The sequence below is a fragment of the Nannobrachium achirus genome (assembly GCF_963921795.1).
Source record: "Nannobrachium achirus genome assembly, chromosome: 13".
Classification (NCBI taxonomy): domain Eukaryota; kingdom Metazoa; phylum Chordata; class Actinopteri; order Myctophiformes; family Myctophidae; genus Nannobrachium; species Nannobrachium achirus.
The window spans coordinates 35,385,254-35,403,842 of record NC_137833.1 but is presented as its reverse complement, the minus strand read 5'-3'; the positions used below and the strand labels follow the sequence as shown (position 1 = coordinate 35,403,842).

At 42.6% G+C, this 18,589-nt stretch overlaps 1 long non-coding RNA gene across 1 annotated transcript; it reads right to left on the bottom strand.

Moving 5' to 3' along the window:
- Window positions 1-3,223: 3,223 nt before the first annotated feature.
- Window positions 3,224-14,127, bottom strand: LOC308297020. The gene is made up of 3 exons (XR_013962654.1): window positions 14,025-14,127; window positions 11,123-11,345; window positions 3,224-3,737 (listed from the first exon to the last, which is right to left on the bottom strand). It is a non-coding gene; the product is annotated as an uncharacterized lncRNA (long non-coding RNA).
- Window positions 14,128-18,589: the final 4,462 nt, after the last annotated feature.

Genomic DNA, 18,589 nt, shown 5'->3' with positions numbered 1-18,589 from the left:
GAGAGTTCATATGGTCTTGTTTTGCTTATTATTTTCACTGTCTGACGCAGCTGCGTCTTTTATTATCAGTGTTGTTTTCTACTGCTCTTTTACTGTATTATATGCTTTGTTGCTTTTTTGTATCTTAGCCTTTGTGTATTTAGCCGTGATTCTCTGTACAGCACTTTGTAAACTCTGTTTTTAAAAATGTGCTATATAAATAAAGTGGATTGGATTGGATTGGATTACATTATTTTTCTGAATTGCTAAAACACTAAACCCCATTCTCGGAACCAATTGCTGAGCGACCTAAACCCCTTTGTTCAATTGCTCTTTTGGCAAAACCTTAAAGGAGTTATGACAGTTTCTAGTTTGACACCATTTGCCAACCCCATCCATTCTGTTTGAAAAACACATTCTCTTTAAGTGTCAAAAAATGACACTCTGAGTGAGTCAGAATCTGACTGAGTGAGTCAGAATGTGTTTGTTTGGCTTGTACTGTAATGTTCTTTTCTATGGGTTGTCTTTGGAGTTACAAAGCCTCTGGCCACTGCACACGGAACTGAACTGTGATTCAAATGGACTCTTGTTTACATACAGTATATATTCATGAATCTTAAATTATTAGCCACTTTTTTAATGCACTTTATTCAACTTCTATGCTCTGCCTCTTCTCTCTATCTTTTAACTGCATTGATGGGCCTGCACAATTGAGAATTTCATCCATGTTACTTGTAATGTGATGTGAATGTGACATTAACGTTTGATTCTTTTTCTGATTCTTACTCGATTGTTGGTGCTGGATAAAGACGATGAGATGTTTATTGTCACTGTATGGAACATACATCATTTTGTTTAGTGCATCCACTTAAAACAAATAGCAGCATCAATCCTCATTTGGGTGTGTGGGCATTGCATGCAAAATCATACAGATAATGATAAATGGTCATTATTATAGATGTCTTAGATGTGTCTTACTTTGCTTCAGTCTACAATTTTTATTTATTTAAATGTATTTATCCGTTTACATTGTATGCAAGTCTGGCGGAGAGAGTCGCAGCCCCAGCCTGAAGCCTCAAAAGTCTAGTATCTGCCCTCGTTTCATAGGGATATCCCTTTGGAATAATGGTTAAGATATTGTACTTTCATGCAGGAGACCCGGGTTCGAAGCCGGGTGGGGAGGTTCGGATCACCTCCGTTACATTGGTGCCGTGACCCGGATCCGGGCTTCCCCGTAGGAGGTCAAAGGGGGGTGAGTGTGGCGGAGAGAGTCGCAGCCCCAGCCTGAAGCCTCAATAGTCTAGTATCTGCCCTGGAGGTTCGGATCACCTCCGTTACATAAGCATACACTGACTGAGCTGTTAACACGTTGCTGGGGACCCCCTGGAACCCCTGTTAACTTGTCACTTGTCCAACAATTCCCAGAGCTTACGGTAAAAGCAAAATGTATTTGACCTTTTGTAACTATTTTTTTGCGAATTCCTAAGACAATAATTTGATGACTGACAGCAGTTCCCCGGCACAAAGGAGACACTCTCTCCATCCGGGAATGGCTGTTGGTCAAATTATTGGCTTAGGAATGTGATAAATTCTCCATGAATTCAAGTCCCCATCGAGTAATCAATGAAAATCTATTTTTTTTGGTTCAAAATGTTCTGGGCCAATTAATTGCACTAATTAGTAAATAAGTAAGCCTCACTCATTTATCTTGACTTTTTCCAGATGATATTGCTGGTTGTGACCGGTGGACTAGTTAATTTGAGAGGAGCAAGCAGAGTTTCTTCAACCAGAACTTTCTCTAACAGCTCAGCCTTCGCCCAACAGCGACCAGGCCTGTTTCCACTTTCAAAACTGGAACAGCAGATCGCGTATTTTTCTAACGAGTGTCAAGTATTTTATTGATGATGGTAGGGCTGTCACAATCGTCTAATCGCAATTATTTTACATAATCGTGATTATTTTTCATAATCGTCATAATCGTGAATGTTGAAAATGTTTCATATATATATTTTTTTTTAAGTAAAAAATAGTGGAAATAGCAGAGCTTGTAGATCGGCTATTTCCACTATCAATGTAATTTTTTATTCCACTATCAATGTTATTTTTTAAGTAGAAAGTTGTCGAATATGTCCATAATTTCTTTGTATATTTAGGTTAGCAGATCTACAAGCTCACAACACGTCGCAAGCTTGTAGATCGGCTATTTCCACTATCAATGTTATTTAAGTAGAAAGTTGTCAAATATGTCCATAATTTCTTTGTATATTTAGGTCATGTGTCATATCTGCCATGTGCAACTTCAAAGGCAAACAGAAATGTAATTATCGACATTATTAACGACAAAAACAATGAATCGCAATTATTTGAGTGACAATTAATCGTCGTGTAAGTTAAAATGTGCAGCTTTGGTCATGTTGTTTTGTAATAAAATGGAAAACATGTTGGATAAAATTACATTTATTTACCAAACATTTCACATTGAATGTGACATAACGATAACGAACTCCTAAAGTTGTTCCCAAAGTGTTTACAGTTCTATTGAACAGATGTCACTTCAGGCAGAGGGCCCGGGACGGTTACTGGGACGGTCCTAAAGTATGGAAAGCAAAATAAGCCAAACAAGTACAGCTAGCTACAGTTTAATTTGTGTTCAAGTCACTTGAGGCCAGCAGGGTTCGCGGATCGGGAATGGGAGAAAGTGGCGCGAGCCGGAGAAGGAGCAGGCAGCAAAACGTGGTGCTCTTTACAGAGAACGCGCGGACACCGGATCGAGGCCGGGAGGGGGAGGGAGCGGAGGGGAGGCAAAGGGTGCGAGCGGTTCTTCCGTTTAGTTTTTGTGCTCCTCAGCAGCGGTTTGCCAATGCAGACGTGCCCAATTTTAACTGCTTTGATGAATTATCAAAAGTCAACACCCGGTCAACTGTACAGTGCCTGGAAAGTACAACATAAAAACATTTCACAGCAATCTACTGTTGTGTCCGCCACCCATGAGTCCTTCCCTTCCTCCCTGATGGAGACCCACGGCACACAACCTGATGACAACCGCTCTCCCACAACTGGGCCCCAGGGCGCCGATCGCGCCGCCCCAGTTCTGTTTCCACGCTGGTGCTGGACTCCGGGCCCAGCACCAGCGTGGAAACGGAGAACTGGGGCTTGTGCGATCGTCGCCCTGGGGCCTGCGAACTGGGAGAGCGGAGGTCATCAGGTTTGCGTGCCGTGGGTCTCCATCCTTCCCCATCACCAGGCCTGGAGCATGCTTCATCAACACATGCAGGATCACATAACGTGCCTGCATGTGGCCCCGTTTCCATCCATTCCCTTCATCATATAACTCCAGGGTCTGTAGTCCGGCTCTGACCATGCTCAGTCAATTGACTTAGGTCAAATTCCGATGCATGATCCAACGACACGCCTGGTTTTTTATCTTCTTGGATTTTTGTCTGGTTATCTGTTGGATCACCTGCTTAGAGGGAGGCCAATAACAGAAGCACTCCTTTGAGTTCCCACCAACGTTGGTGCACTCCTTTGAGTTCCCACCAACGTTCCTTGAGTTCCCACCAACGTTTGTCGTTGGTGCACTCCTTTGCTTCTCCGAGGTAGCTGCAGTCGGAGGTAGTACAGTTCCGTGAGAAAATTGAGTTACGGCCTTATTCCAAAGGCCATGCTGCTGGTGTCTTTTTTCCAGAGAATAGGAGCAGCACACCTGCTCCACAGCTCCTCCATACCCCCAAAGGTCGTCCTGGTCATCCTTATCCTGTCTGGGAAACAAATCAGAAATATAGAAATGTTCAGTGTACCCACACAGTAAAACTCTGTACTCCTTACAGGTAGATTTGATACACGACAATAAGTGTTTGGTGCACACTTGTAAATATTGTACAGCAGCTACAGTCAACATTTTACTTTAAGCAATTAAGCCCCATTTTAAATATATAAAAAATAGCCAATCTACAAGCTTGTGGCTAGGCTATTTTAGCTATTTTCTTTCCACCATGATGACGATGATCAAAATAGGGATGCCATGCTGAAAGTAGTTAAATACATTTTAATGGCATAATACAGGGGTCTTCAAAAGGGGGTCCAGGACCCCTAGGGGGTCCTCAGAGTTACTACAGGGGTCCGCCAAATCTTTGTGATAGGATCATTTTTTTAAATTAACAACTTGAAACCTCGCATCCCTATTCTGAAGAGAACTTTAGCCAAAAATACAGATCTACAAGCTCTCAAAGCCTCGAGAGCTTGTAGATCGGCTACTTTTTGGCAAATAGGTTTGGTGTAGAGGTAAAAAAGAGCAGACCAAGTACAGAGTGAAAGGTCAAGTTTACTAAAAACTGTCAAACAAGTGGACCCCAAACAAGTCTATAAATCCATCCATCAAATCGATTAAAATCTGCACCACATTTACACAATATGTAGAGGGGGTCCCTGCTTCATCTCTCCCTCAGCTAAGGGGTTCTTGGAAGACCCCTGGCATAATATGATGGCTATGGGAGAATGACAAGTCACATTCACTATGTAATTGTACAGTATCTGTATCTATTCTGGGAGCAAGTTGGCTCCTTTTCTTGCCATTTTTCATTCAGCTTTGTTGGTATTTTGAGCAAAAGAAAAAGCTCCTGTGTCGTCTTTGAGACAGCGACGTAAAAACAAATAATGACACTAGGAATTCTAAGGGGTTGCCAAAATGTATGTTTCATTAAAGTGATAGTTCACCTATTTTTGACATAAAGCTGTGTGAAATACTTGCCATTAAAAAAGTGGTTAAAAATGTATTAATTGATTACCAGAGTCCCGTGGTCAGAGTTCTGGTCAGTTTCTAATGAATATTAAGTAGTTCCAATGGGGTGGGGGCCATTTGGCGTGGCCCAATCATTGAAAATAGATTAATCCACAAAACTAGCGTAATTTGTATTGTTGGCCTATTTCTACCATATAGAGCGAGGTTTCGTTCTGATCAGCTGCCTGCAAAGCACCTTGTTTTGGGGAAATATGTTGCAGCGGCGTAGTGATACTGGACACAAAAAATAGTACCATGTGACAGAGGGGTCAAAGTTGAACGAAAGTTGGTCTATTTGGTAGAAATATGTCAACAATACAAATTAACTCATTGAGTGCCACCCCTTTCACCACTAGAGGGCGCCCAGTGGCCATAGAAAATCCCATAGAGATATGCTGGTATATGCAGAAGCCCTGCAGCCATGACTTGCCTGAACACTTTCCTTTGTGCATGTACAGGAAGAGGTTGAAGTTAGCTTGAAGTTAGCTATTGGCTACCAAGCATTTTAGAAGCCTTATTTTCGTCAACTTAGCCATGATTAAACCTTGCACACCTCATGCATGGGAAAAAAACAGAGAAGAATGAGCTCTAAAAAATCCAATGCAATCCTGGATTGCATTGAAGTGGATTTGTGCAGTTTGTTCACAGCTTTCAAACAAAAAAATCCGATTGGAAATCCGTTCAGGCATTCTTGAGATAATCGCCATTATGTTTTACATGTTATGTAAACAAACATGGCTGCCCTGTATGTTAGATGGGGTTGTATGGGGGTGGAACATGCAAAATCGCGATTGAAATCATGTTCACTAGATTTGATGGGGTCCAAAAAATTAATTCTTTTTTTTTTTTTTTTTATATCCCGAACATGTTCGGGATAGGCACTCTGGTATGCGATAATATATCCCGAACTAATTCGGGATAGGCACTCAATGAGTTAAGCTAGTTTTGTGGATTAATCTATTTTTAATGATTGGGCCATGAGCCCCTGCCAAATCACCGGAACTACTTTATATTCATCTAAAACTGACCAGAACTCTGACCATGTGACTCTAGTAATGGATTAATACATTTGTAACCACTATTTTAATGGCAAGTATTTCACACAGCTTCATGTCAAAAATAGGTGAACTATCCCTTTAAGTTGCCTGTAGCCTCTTTAAACAATAATATATATTTTAAATCCACTTTGTTTGAACAGGAGAGATTCATCAAAATAATGTCCTTTCTAGCTCTGTTATTTCCCCTTTAAAATGGTGTTACAGAAGTCTTGATTTCAATAAAGAAAATTGCTAAACCAGAGACAGTATTACAGACGAGGATATCTGGTCCGCAGGTAGGGTCTATAAGTCTGCTGTTACTCTGCAATGATAACAGGCGACGTAGGGTCTATAAGTCTGCTGTTACTCTGCAAAGATAACAGGTGACGTAGGGTCTATAAGTCTGCTGTTACTCTGCAAAGATAACAGGTGACGTAGGGTCTATAAGTGTGTTGTGACTACACAGATAACAGGTCAGGTAGGGTCTATAGGTCAGGGGTTTTCAAAGTGGGTGACGGGGCACCCTGGGGTGCCGTGATGGCAGTCCAGGGGTGCAGCGAGATAATTTCACAAGTACAAAGTTATTTTCAGTCAGTTCTAACCAACATGGCTGTTATCTCAACGTTTTCCTCGCAACATAATCACTAAAATATCGTCACTGTCGGGCAGAAACCTCGAATCTCCAAGTTTCAAATGTGTACGTCTTTTGCCCTGCTTCATCATCCAAGACTGTCGCACAAAACTCGCGTTTTGTGCGTTGCAAGGCGTTGTGTGCTTGTAGATCTGCTGTTTTCACTAGTTTAGTACATTTTATAGATGATAAACGAACGGTTTTGGACATATAAGGTTTCCACCCGACAACGACGATATGCTATAAATATAAGCATAATATATATATGCTGGGAGTGAAAATAATAATGTAGGGATGCCTCAGATTAAAAGAATATGGGTGGGTTTAAGAGCTCAGGAGGTAGAGTGGCAGAGGCGAAGACTCTGAACCCCTGATTGATTGATTGATTGAAGACATTCATTCATTAGAAGTTTGCATAGGAAAAGCTAGTTTCATGGCTGTACAGTTCACTGGTACAAGGTCAACTAAAAGGATACACCCAAGAAAACCCTATGGCTTGTTTCAATTGTGATCCTCTTTTCTTTTACTCTCAATTGTAACATTGAATGACAGACAGAACACAGAACTATGCAGAAGATATCATCAGAAATACAATGTAAAATAAATAGTGTTTACATTAGAAAGGTCAGGGAGGTACCAGTTTCCAGTAGCAGCCTCCTCTAAGTGGTTTTTCAGTGCGGTTTTAAAGAAAGGTAGGGATTTTACACTCCTTTAAGGCCTTCGGTAAGGTGTTCCACCCTTGTTTTGTGCCAAAGGGTTAGGGTTTAGGGTAACCCTCGCTCCTGATGAGCAGGTTGGTGCCTTGCATGGTTTCCTCCGCCACCGGTGTATGAATGTGTGTGTGAATGGGTGAATGTAATGAATGTGTGTCTGAATGGGTGAATGTAATGAATGTGTGTGTGTGAATGGGTGAATGTAATGAATGTGTCTGTGAATGGGTGAATGTAATGAATGTGTGTGTGTGTGTGTGTGTGTGTGTGTGTGTGTGTGTGTGTGTGTGTGTGTGTGTGTGAATGGGTGAATGTAATGATCACAATCTCTGTAAAGTACCTTGGATAAAAAGCGCTTTAGGCTATATAAATGCACCATTTTTGTCGAAGAGTCCTTGAGCAAGACTCTGAACTAGAGGTCTTCACGGGTCCAATTGTAACTACCCGAACCCAAAAGGACCCGGGGAAAATGGAGCCGGACCCATTTGGACCCGTCTATAATTTGGAATTTCAGAACCGTTACCCGTCTTGCCCCGAAACGTGACGGACCCGGTCCGACGGCCCCGTACTATTAATAGGCAAATTAGATCCGATACCCGTGCAGAACGAGAGGTCCCCCGTTACCCGGCTCGGGGCGGGTCGGACCCCGGGTAATTTCGGATCTCGGGCAGGTCCGAAGACCTCTACTCTGAACCCCTAGTTGCTCCCAGTGAGCAGGTTGGTGCCTTGCATGGTTTCCTCCGCCACCGGTGTATGAATGTGTGTGTGAATGGGTGAATGTAATGCACAATCTATGTAAAGCGCCTTGGATAAAATCGATATATAAATGCACCATTTAACCATTTATAATATCGATAAGTCTGCCATGAATGATTATAATATTATCATATATTTAATGTATTTCTATAGATATGCAGAGTATCTGCGTCAGACCCATGCAGCCATTATGTTATATTTAATATATTTATAGATATATTTATAATATTATAATATATTTCCAGATATGCAGAGTACTTGCGTCAGACCCGGACAGCCATCATAATTATGTTAATATATTTATAGATAATATGTTTATAATATTATAATATATTTACAGATATGCAGAGTACCTGTGTCAGACCAGAGCAGCCATCATCTGTATTATAATATATTTATAATATTATATTATAATATATTTATAGATATATTTATAATATTATAATATATTTATAGATATGCAGAGTATCTGCGTCAGACCAGAGCAGCCATCATATGTTATATTTAATATAATTATAGATATATTTATAATATAATATTATAATATATTTACAGATATGCAGAGCACCTGCGTCAGACCCGTCACCGTGCAGCCATCATCTGTCAGAAGAACCTCCGTATGGTGAGAGACAGACAGGCTTATCTGAGGGTGAGACGGGCTGTGGTGACCATCCAGGCTTTTACCAGAGGAATGTATACTAGGAGGATATACCAGGAGGTAACACACTGCTACACACTACTACACACTACATAAACAGTACATACACATGTACACAATACTACACACCACATAAACAATACATACACATGAACACAACCATCCAGGCTTTTACCAGGGGGATGTACACTAGGAGGATATACCAGGAGGTAACACACTCTTACACACTGAATTGGTTGTACACACTACGGCATTCACCAATAGTGATTTTTAGTATTCAAATTATTCGACCTCAAAGTATTTGAATAGTCGATTATTCGACAGGACTGGCCAAACTGTCAAATATTAAGTAAGCAAGAGGCGAACATTGTGAAAATAGCAGATCTACTGTGCATGTAGATCTGCTATTTTCACAATGTTTATCTGCGGAACCGAGTCACATTAAATGTAATACCTACAATTCCAAGTGCTTGTCAGGGTGGGGGTCCCCAGTTCAAATGTGTTTATTTTGGGGGTCACAGCCTAAAAAGGTTTGATAACCCCTGGTATAGAGCATTAACAAATTTATCCACCAGGGGCATTGACAACTCATTCTTATGACTTCCTATCTAGCCAGGTTTTATATATATTTTTTTAAGTATATATTTTTTAAAGAGAAAACAGTTAAAAAAGCGAATATTCGACTTCGGTGAACAACGTCGAATAGTGACTTTGATATTAGAATATTCGAATATTTGGTGAATGCCTTACTACACACCACATAAACAATACATACACATGAACACACTACTACACACCACATAAACAATACATACACATGAACACACTACTACACACCACATAAACAATACATACACATGAACACACTACTACACACCACATAAACAATACATACACATGAACACACTGCTACACACCACATAAACAATACATACACATGAACACACTACTACACACCACATAAACAATACATACACATGTACACACTGCTACACACCACATAAACAATACATACACATGTACACACTGCTACACACCACATAAACAATACATACACATGAACACACTAACTACACACCACATAAACAATACATACACATGTACACACTGCTACACACCACATAAACAATACATACACATGCACACACCACAGATATACCAGGAGGTAACACACTACTACACACCCACAGTGCTGGGTGTGTAGTAAAAAGGGGAGGGGATGAGTTTATGATGTCATTTAATCTGTGTTTTTCAGTTGGGCCTTTCAGCTTTCAGGACGTAACCCAAAATACACAGGGAAGGCAAATGTGCACATTATAACCCCAGCTGGGGTTCTATTAGAGTAAAGTTAACTCCATATGCACATACAAAATAGAAAAAGCACAACACTATGGCACCACCTCTTTAAACTGCTGTGCTGCCTCTAGGCGACTGGTTTAAACCCCTTGGGATAATAACAGTATCTATCTGGGGGCGGCATAGCTCAGGGGTATAGAAACCGTTATTAGAGCACAAAGGGTTCCCGAAGGGTTCCCAGTTCGATCCCGGGCTCCCCCTGAGTTAATGTCGAAGAGTCCTTGAGCAAGACTCTGAACCCCTAGTTGCTCCCGGTGAGCAGGTTGGTGCCTTGCATGGTTTCCTCTGCCACCGGTGTATGAATGTGTGCGTGAATGGGTGAATGTAATGCACAATCTATGTAAAGCGCCTTGGATAAAAGCGATATATAAATGCACCATTTACCGATTTTACCATTTTATCTGTCCTCAGTTCCTGCTGCACCACAAGGCCCTGCTCATCCAGAAGACGGTTCGAGGCTGGTTGGCGCGGCGGCGCTACCGGCGAGCGCTGGCCGCCGCCGTCACCCTGCAGTGTGCCTGGAGGGGCGTGGCCGCACGGCGCCAGTTCAAGAGGCTGAAGATCGAGGCGCGCTCCGCGCAGCACCTCAAGAAGCTCAACACCGGCATGGAGAACAAGATAGTACAGCTTCAGAGGAAGATGGATGAACAGGTAGGAAACAACATAGAGAACAAGATAGTACAACTGTAGAGGAAGATGGATGAACAGGTAGGAAACAGAGAACAAGATAGTACAGCTGTAGAGGAAGATGGATGAACAGGTAGGAAACAACATAGAGAACAAGATAGTACAGCTGTAGAGGAAGATGGATGAACAGGTAGGAAACAACATAGAGAACAAGATAGTATGCTTAATTGGCATGTACTCAGCTCCAGACCAGAGAAAGAGTCCACTCTGAGAGTGGGCGGGGTCTATGGTCTGGAAGCAGGCTAAGATAGTAGCTAAGATAGTTGCATTACAAAATTACAAATTCCTATCGAATATCTTAATTACAAGTTGAAGTTGACATGTGTTTTTTTTAAGGGCAACAGTTAATAATATAGTATAATCTCAATATTACACTCGAGGGTGTGAGTGGGTTATTGTACCTTCTGCGCTGCATACGGGCACTCACCCTTCGGGCTCGTGCCTGCAGCAACGCAGGCGGTACATTCATCACGTTAACCCACACCCTCTCGTGTAATATTGCTTAGCTATGCGAGGCTACCTTCCACTCACCTCATAGATCTCCTCACATAAGAAGGCGAACACCCAGAAGTACAGCACATATTCACTGATGGACAGCCCACTAGGAGACGGTGGCTTAAAGTCCACCAGCAGCACGTAGGCAAACAGGAAGAGGAAGTACATCACTGCATTCCCCACAAAGGAAGTGACGGGAGCACTCCAGAACTGACGCCATCTTGATACGACAAAGGAAAACTTGGCTTTATCTGGATCCCTGCAAGGTGGAGCATATAATAAACACAGTCAACTATAGTGTTAAACATCTAGACGTATGGAATATAAACGATATAAACGAAGATTCCATCTTCTGTTTTACATAGTCCATGGGCCAGACGGGTTGTCGGCATCAAAAAGGTGGCAAAGGTTACCATGCATTTTTGAAAAGCTCTATATCTGTAGATTATATTTTGGTATGATAACCCTTTCTTAGACACAGCTAAATTGGTGTTATCAGCCTCTAGAGTTGGTGTCCCATTAACACCAGTAAGACTCCCTAATCGGGAGATAAGCGACCGTAGGTCTCGCTAGAAGAGGGCCATGTGAGAAATGAGGGGTGGGGTCTCCGCGTTGCCTTGGCGGACGAATAGGTACCGGCCCCGGCTCTCCCGGACGCTCCTAGGCCGAGTTAGGGCATTTTATGTGAGCTGCAGTGGAGGGGGTCCTCCACTGGGGGCGCCACCACTTTTGCATCCGTTCTTGAGTAGCAGGAGTGGGTGGTCCCCGGGAATTCCCCGTGAGCAGCCCCGTGGGGGTGGTCATTTGGTCATTTTTGCACATTTGGTATTTTTTTTACACCTGGGGGTCCCCCAGGGACCTGGGGGTCCCTGGAACTCCGGGGGTCCTTGGAGGTTGTAGTTTGGCAGGTAAGGAGTGTGTGTGCAAAATCTGGCATGGATCGGGGCAACGGTTGCGGAGATATGAGCAGGGCAAAAGTGTGACGTCTGACGTGTGACGGACGGACTGACTGACTGACGCACGGACACCTGGTGGAGCTTTCTGTAGTAAGTGCGACCTACGGTCGCAATTACAGGAAAAAAGGTAAAAAATTAATATGCTTTTAGTAGCATAAGAGGGGTCAAACTAGGGGGTTTTCATGATGCCGAATCCATTGCAAGCATCTGTTTTGCACAAAAAACATTCCTTGGGCTATAAATGGCCTCAGAAGACGATGCATGTATGGGTGTGCATTCATGTTAGTAGGAGAACTTAGGGTTTTATTTCTCATGCTAATCAGTCTAAAAGCGCCAAATTTTGCACAGATGTCGGTGACCTTCGGGCTCCAGAAAACATCCACAAAACTCTGAAAAGTGATGACTCATCACTTTATCACTGAACCATTGTTTTTCTGGAGCTGTGGCGACCCCGAAGGTCACCGACTCGGGCGCCCTAGCTAAATCATTAGAGCATGCCCTGGGCTACATCTGTGCAAAATGTGGCGCTTTTAGACTGATTAGCACGAGAAATAAAACCCTAAGGCCTCTGACTAACATGAATGCACACCCATACATGCATTGTTTTCTGAGGCCATTTATAGCCCAAGGAATGTTTTTTGTGCAAAACAAATGCTTGCAATGGATTCGGCATCATGACAAACCCCTAGTTTGACCCCTCTTATGCTACTAAAAGCACATTATGTTTTTGCTTTTTTTCCTGTAATGTAAAGTTAATGGGACACCAACTCCAGCGGCTGATAACACCAATTTAGCTGTGTCTAAGAAAGGGTTATCATACCAAAATATAATCTACAGATATAGAGCTTTTCAAAAATGCATGGTAACCTTTGCCACCTTTTTGATACCGACAACCCGTCTGGCCCATGGACTAACAGGGATTCAAAGCCATTTCGTCAGTTCAGCACATTGAGGCTAACGCAGGCAGGCAGTACCTAAAGCTGGCCGCACACTAGCCGATAATCGGGCTATTTAATTACCCTCCCGACAATCGGGCTGCCACCGACTGAAACGGGCCCGACAATCGGGCATGAACGTCGTCTAGCGTGAGGTCTCACAGATCCACTCGGAGCCCAGCCGAGTGGCTCGGAGGACGATCGGGGGTAGCCCGACTCTTTTCAAACATGTTTGATATTTTCCTGGATCAGTACTGGTCTGGAAGACTGGAACAGCAGCAGGGGACTGACAGAAAATAGGTACAGCAGCCGCTGATAGACGCAAGTCTCTGAGCATACATCTGACTGAGTGACAGATCCAACACACACACACACACACACACACACACACACACACACACACACACACACACACACACACACACACACACACACACACACACACACACACACACACACACACACTTTTCATAGCGTCCGTCCGTCCATCAGGTTGTATCACTATCATGAATGATTAGGATTTAAATTAAAACTCAACGGCAGCGCATATCAAACAAACAGAAGAAAGACCGCGACCAGCACACATCCCTTGCAAGTAGGTGGGACGTTCGCGAACGAATCAAGTATTTTGAACGGCTCTTTGAAATGAACGATGGGATCCGGTTCGCAGTAGGGAGCCGTTCCTTTCTAATGAACAGTGGTGGGAAAATAGCCTACTGCAATCAATGTGGAAATACTCTGCCACAAGTAGAGGTTTTTGGAATGTTAATATACTTGAGTAAAAGTACAAACGTATTGGTATCATTCAACATTTAATTAAAGTAGCCTACAGAGAGTAGGCTACCAATAGGCAATAGTAGAAAGTAGGCAGAATGTCCTGTTTCACAGATTTCCCAATGAACAAAATGTAGAAAAATCTTATGAAAATAGCCGATCTACAAGCTCACAATGCTGGTAGTGTATGGCCAGCTTAAGGCCCTGCTGCTGGTCTCTTTTTCCCCAGAGAATAGATAGGAGCGGCACATCTGTTCCACAGCTCCTCCATACCTTTCGGGTCACTGGTAGATGTGTCACTGGCAAAGACCAGCTTTTCAGTGCATCCTGGGGGAGATCAGAGACGAACCTGGCGTTTCCAAAACACTGGTAGTTTACGCCAGGCAATAGATCTGGGATTAACACTGGTAAAGAACAGAAAGCACAGGGAGAGAGGGGGGTGACCAGATGAAATGAGATGGATGAATGGTTTAGTGGAAGAAGATAGTGTAGGAGACAAAACATGACAGTTCAGATGGCTCTTAGCAGCCAGAAACACTAGACATGTGATGTTTGCTTGTACAAATGAGGATTTTACTGTGTGTACACCAAAGGATCCGACCTCATCTATGAATACAGGCATGCTATGATTCACCACAGGTAGCTCCAGTTAGTACAAAGAAGCTAAGGGTTACATTTGATGAGCCGGTTTTTAAATCATTGGAAATAAGTGAAGGGTTGATTAGGCTATGTAGCAAACATTTGGTTTGCAAACTTTGCAGTGGTGTTCTTTCTGGTGTAAAATTCATGCTATGTATCATACCATGCTCTGCGGGACAGGTAATAAACATGCACTAAGGGTAGGGGTGGGCGATATGGAAAAATACAATATCGAGATATTTTCCCAAGCTGTATCACGATACACGATTTTATCACGATTCTTTTTCACGTTGGTTTTTATGGTTATTTTACAAGGTACTTAACAAAAACTAGACTCTCTGGGTTCCTTTTGGGAGGTCTAAATTGAACTTTACAAGTGAAGTATGTAACTCTGACAGTATACAACTGAAACCAAATGGACCCTTACGGGTCCATTTGGTTTCATTTGTATACTGTCAGAGTTAAGTGGAGACCTTGACATTTTAAAGTTTGAGAACTACTGATTTAGACCAAAATGCAGGTTTAAATTGAATTCTGCAATGAATCTCTGTATTAACGATTAAACAGGATGTTTTACAAGGCTCCCTCAATTGCATCACGATATATACGATACCTCTGAAAATGCATATCGTGGAGACATTGTATCGTCTCAACGATAATTATCACCATATCGCCCACCCCTAACTAGGGGTCAACCTTCTTCAGGGCGACAGCCGTGCCCAACAAAATGGAGGGCCACCTAACCTGATACTGGTCATCGGTGATGTTTATTGCCCTTGCAAACTTCCCCAGCTCCTCGGTGTCTGTACACTGAAGAGTCTCTGCAGCAGGATAAAGATGTCGGCAGATTCTGGTGATGTCTGCAGCAGCACCACCAGCCCAGCGTACCTACCTAGACCGACAATGTGTAGTGTAATAATGACATTTTTGGAGCTGTGTGGAACACAAGCTCCCTATACGTGGCCGTGTGTGTGGGTCTGTCTGTCTGTCTGTCTCCGTCCGTGTCTGTAGCCTGCAGTAACCTTTTCTGACCACACATGTTAAGGGAGGGGCGCTGTTGCGCGCGCACACACACACACACACACACACACACACACACACACACACACACACACACACACACACACACACACACACACACACACACACACACACACACACACACACACACACACACACACACACACACACACACACACACACACACACTTCGAACAGAGGTTCGATTTTTTAATATTACAAAGATGTACAGTATATACTGTACAGTGTGTCAATTAAGCACCAGAACATCCTTATTCTGGTTGAAAATGTTTTTACTGTGCACGCCAAAGGTTCTGACCTCGTCTATGAATACAGACATGCAATGATTCACCAGCTGGAGGTAGACAGATCAACTATCGTATTTCTACTGTAAATCATTGGAATACATACATAGCTACTGTAGGATTGATTGATGGAATATAATTCAACCAAACCTAAATTAACATCATACAATTTAAATCTTTACTCACTTGTGGTCACAGACACTCTGAGAACCAAACATGAACTGAGCTCTGTACTGAGCTAACAAACAAATTACACAACACCTGTGCTGACATCTATCAATCAATTAAACAAACACCTGGGGGTAGTAAGCGATTGACTAATGAGGTCACTCTGAGGCTTCCTACACACAGTAAAGTCACCTGCCCTCTCCTTAGGGAATGAGGGGGGAGAGTGGAATCCAATTCATTCCCTAATATGTAAGTCACATGGTTTCATGCCTCTTCCAAGCCTCTTGGCTTAAAGCGACAATGCCCTACCCCAAGAGGCTTGGAAGAGGCATGAAACCATGTGACTTCCATAGGGACTGAATTGGGTTCCACTCTCCCCCCTCATTCCCTAGGACAAGGAAAGGGTATATCACTCTTTGGTGTGAATGCAGCCTGACTGTAAGGAAGAGGGACACCTCCAGTTGCTAACTAGCCTGGGCTGGCTTCCAATTTCGGGCTTTTGATCCGGTCGGGAGCGGAAGATCTCCTACGTTTTTCTGTAGTCCAAAACGGACTACACTTTTGCCGGAAACAACGACCGGAAACAGTTTTAACCAGGTTTTAACCCGTACTTGCGCATGCGCTAACTACTTGCGCATGCGCTAACTGGGTTGAAACTGTTTCCGGTCGTTGTTTCCGGCCAAAGTGTAGTCCGTTTTGGACTACAGAAAAACGTAGGAGATCTTCCGCTCCCGACCGGATCAAACGGCCCGTTTAGTAAACGAAGACCAGGCTTTCCGAAAGCCTGGTGATGCGAGGTTAGTTGCTAACAGGGTAGGCTACTGTTTGGGGGCGCCAGGGCGGACAATATGGACTAGATTCCTATTAGAGAATCAGGCGGGTCTGGAGAAGGGACTTCTCTCCAAAGATTTATTATCATTTGCATGGGTGTGTATATCAAAGGGTGTGTGGTCTTAAAGTAAAATAAAGAAATATTAACATTAACCAGCTTTATACAGTACAGAGTTGCAGCAGGTATGATGTAATCAATTAAACATACCATCTGCACAGGCAGGGCCAAAATGCAAACAAATTGTGTGGCAAGTGTAAAGCCAAAACTCAACAGTCCAAATAGTATAAAACACTTAAGTAAATAATACACTGAATCAGAGGTAACAGGAATACACATATAAAATGGCTAAAACGAACAACAGTCAGTGAGAAGCTACTAGCCAAACAAACATGTGAGCATGTGCTGCCAATTAAGCATATCAAGTCATAAAACATAACATACAGAGGCAAGCAAACAGCTAAATTAACACTCAGAACATAAAATCTGGCACTTACATTGTTTCATGAACGCACACACATAGGATAAACTTAAAGGATGAGGTGGACAGAAACACACAGAGAGCGTCGTATGCGACTGGTCCTCTGTGTGGCAAACTTTCTACTGATGACTGAAATCAAGCCATCTGTACACCTGCCTATAGCCAATTATGTCCGGCCACTAGGCGTCGCTGACAGGCTTTCTGACACTGACCTCTGCAGTCTGCATTACTTGAGCCTTTTGGTTTTGAGCATAGATAGATGTCTATGCTTTTGAGCTACTATAAAACAAACTACATGTCCAAGATGCATTTTTAATCCCACCGGAACAGGATTGCTTTTGCTTTAGGTTTCTACTTTCTACACATTATTATTATTATTATTATGCTGCTGCTGCTTGAGAGACGGCCAACATTTGCAGTCATGCTAAACTTACAGCTGCAATGAGAACTTTCTAAAAAATATGAATGTCAATATGTCATGTAATATGCTTAAATTCATCTGATGAGTTGAACTCAGTACTAGGGATGTCCCGATACCACTTTTTTGCTGACCGAGTACAAGTACGAGTACTTCATTTTGAGTACTCGCCGATACCGAGTACCGATACGAGTACAATTAATAATACAAAATGTCTTTAAATTACGTTTTTTTTTTTTTTTATCAGATGTTCCTCACTTTCTGGCTGTATATAACACATTAAATTGCATTGCTTTCCCAGAACATGGCACAACTGCCACACATTTCACTTTTTTTTTTTTTTTTTTTCAGGTTTAGCCCATGGAAATTCCTGTACTGTGCATGATCTTCTAGATCTGCTATGCTCAAACATTTTGTATTTTTACTTGTGATACTTTAAGAGAGAGAGAGAAAGGCGAAGTGGCGGAACACACAGGGTACTCGGGCGCTTTGTGAGCAGTATCTGACGAGTACCGATACCGCAAAATAGGCCGGTATCGGGGTGAGTACCGATACCACGAGTACCGATACCGCATCCCTACTCAGTACAAGGAAAACACCCTCCGAGTCACTTGTGGCCAAGCTAGATGTAACCCAGTGAATAGCTATGTACATGGAAATAACCTGACAATGTATCCTAAAGAAAATATGTCCCATCATATTAGCTATATTACGAAAATATATTTAACATCATCTGACAGGATACAAGGGATTACATATTTGAATATACAGTGAGAAAGCTACTAGACATCAACTAAACGTGTTTTATTCTGAAAACGAGGACTCATGTTTTTTGAACATCCTGTTCCACTTCCTGTTGTTGAGGGCAGAAAAGTGTTATTGAAGCCACGCGTTAGAGAGAGCAGCTACTCTGTGCAGCCTCAAGACTCACGGATGGACGGACACACAGACGGACAGACACACAAATGGACAGACACA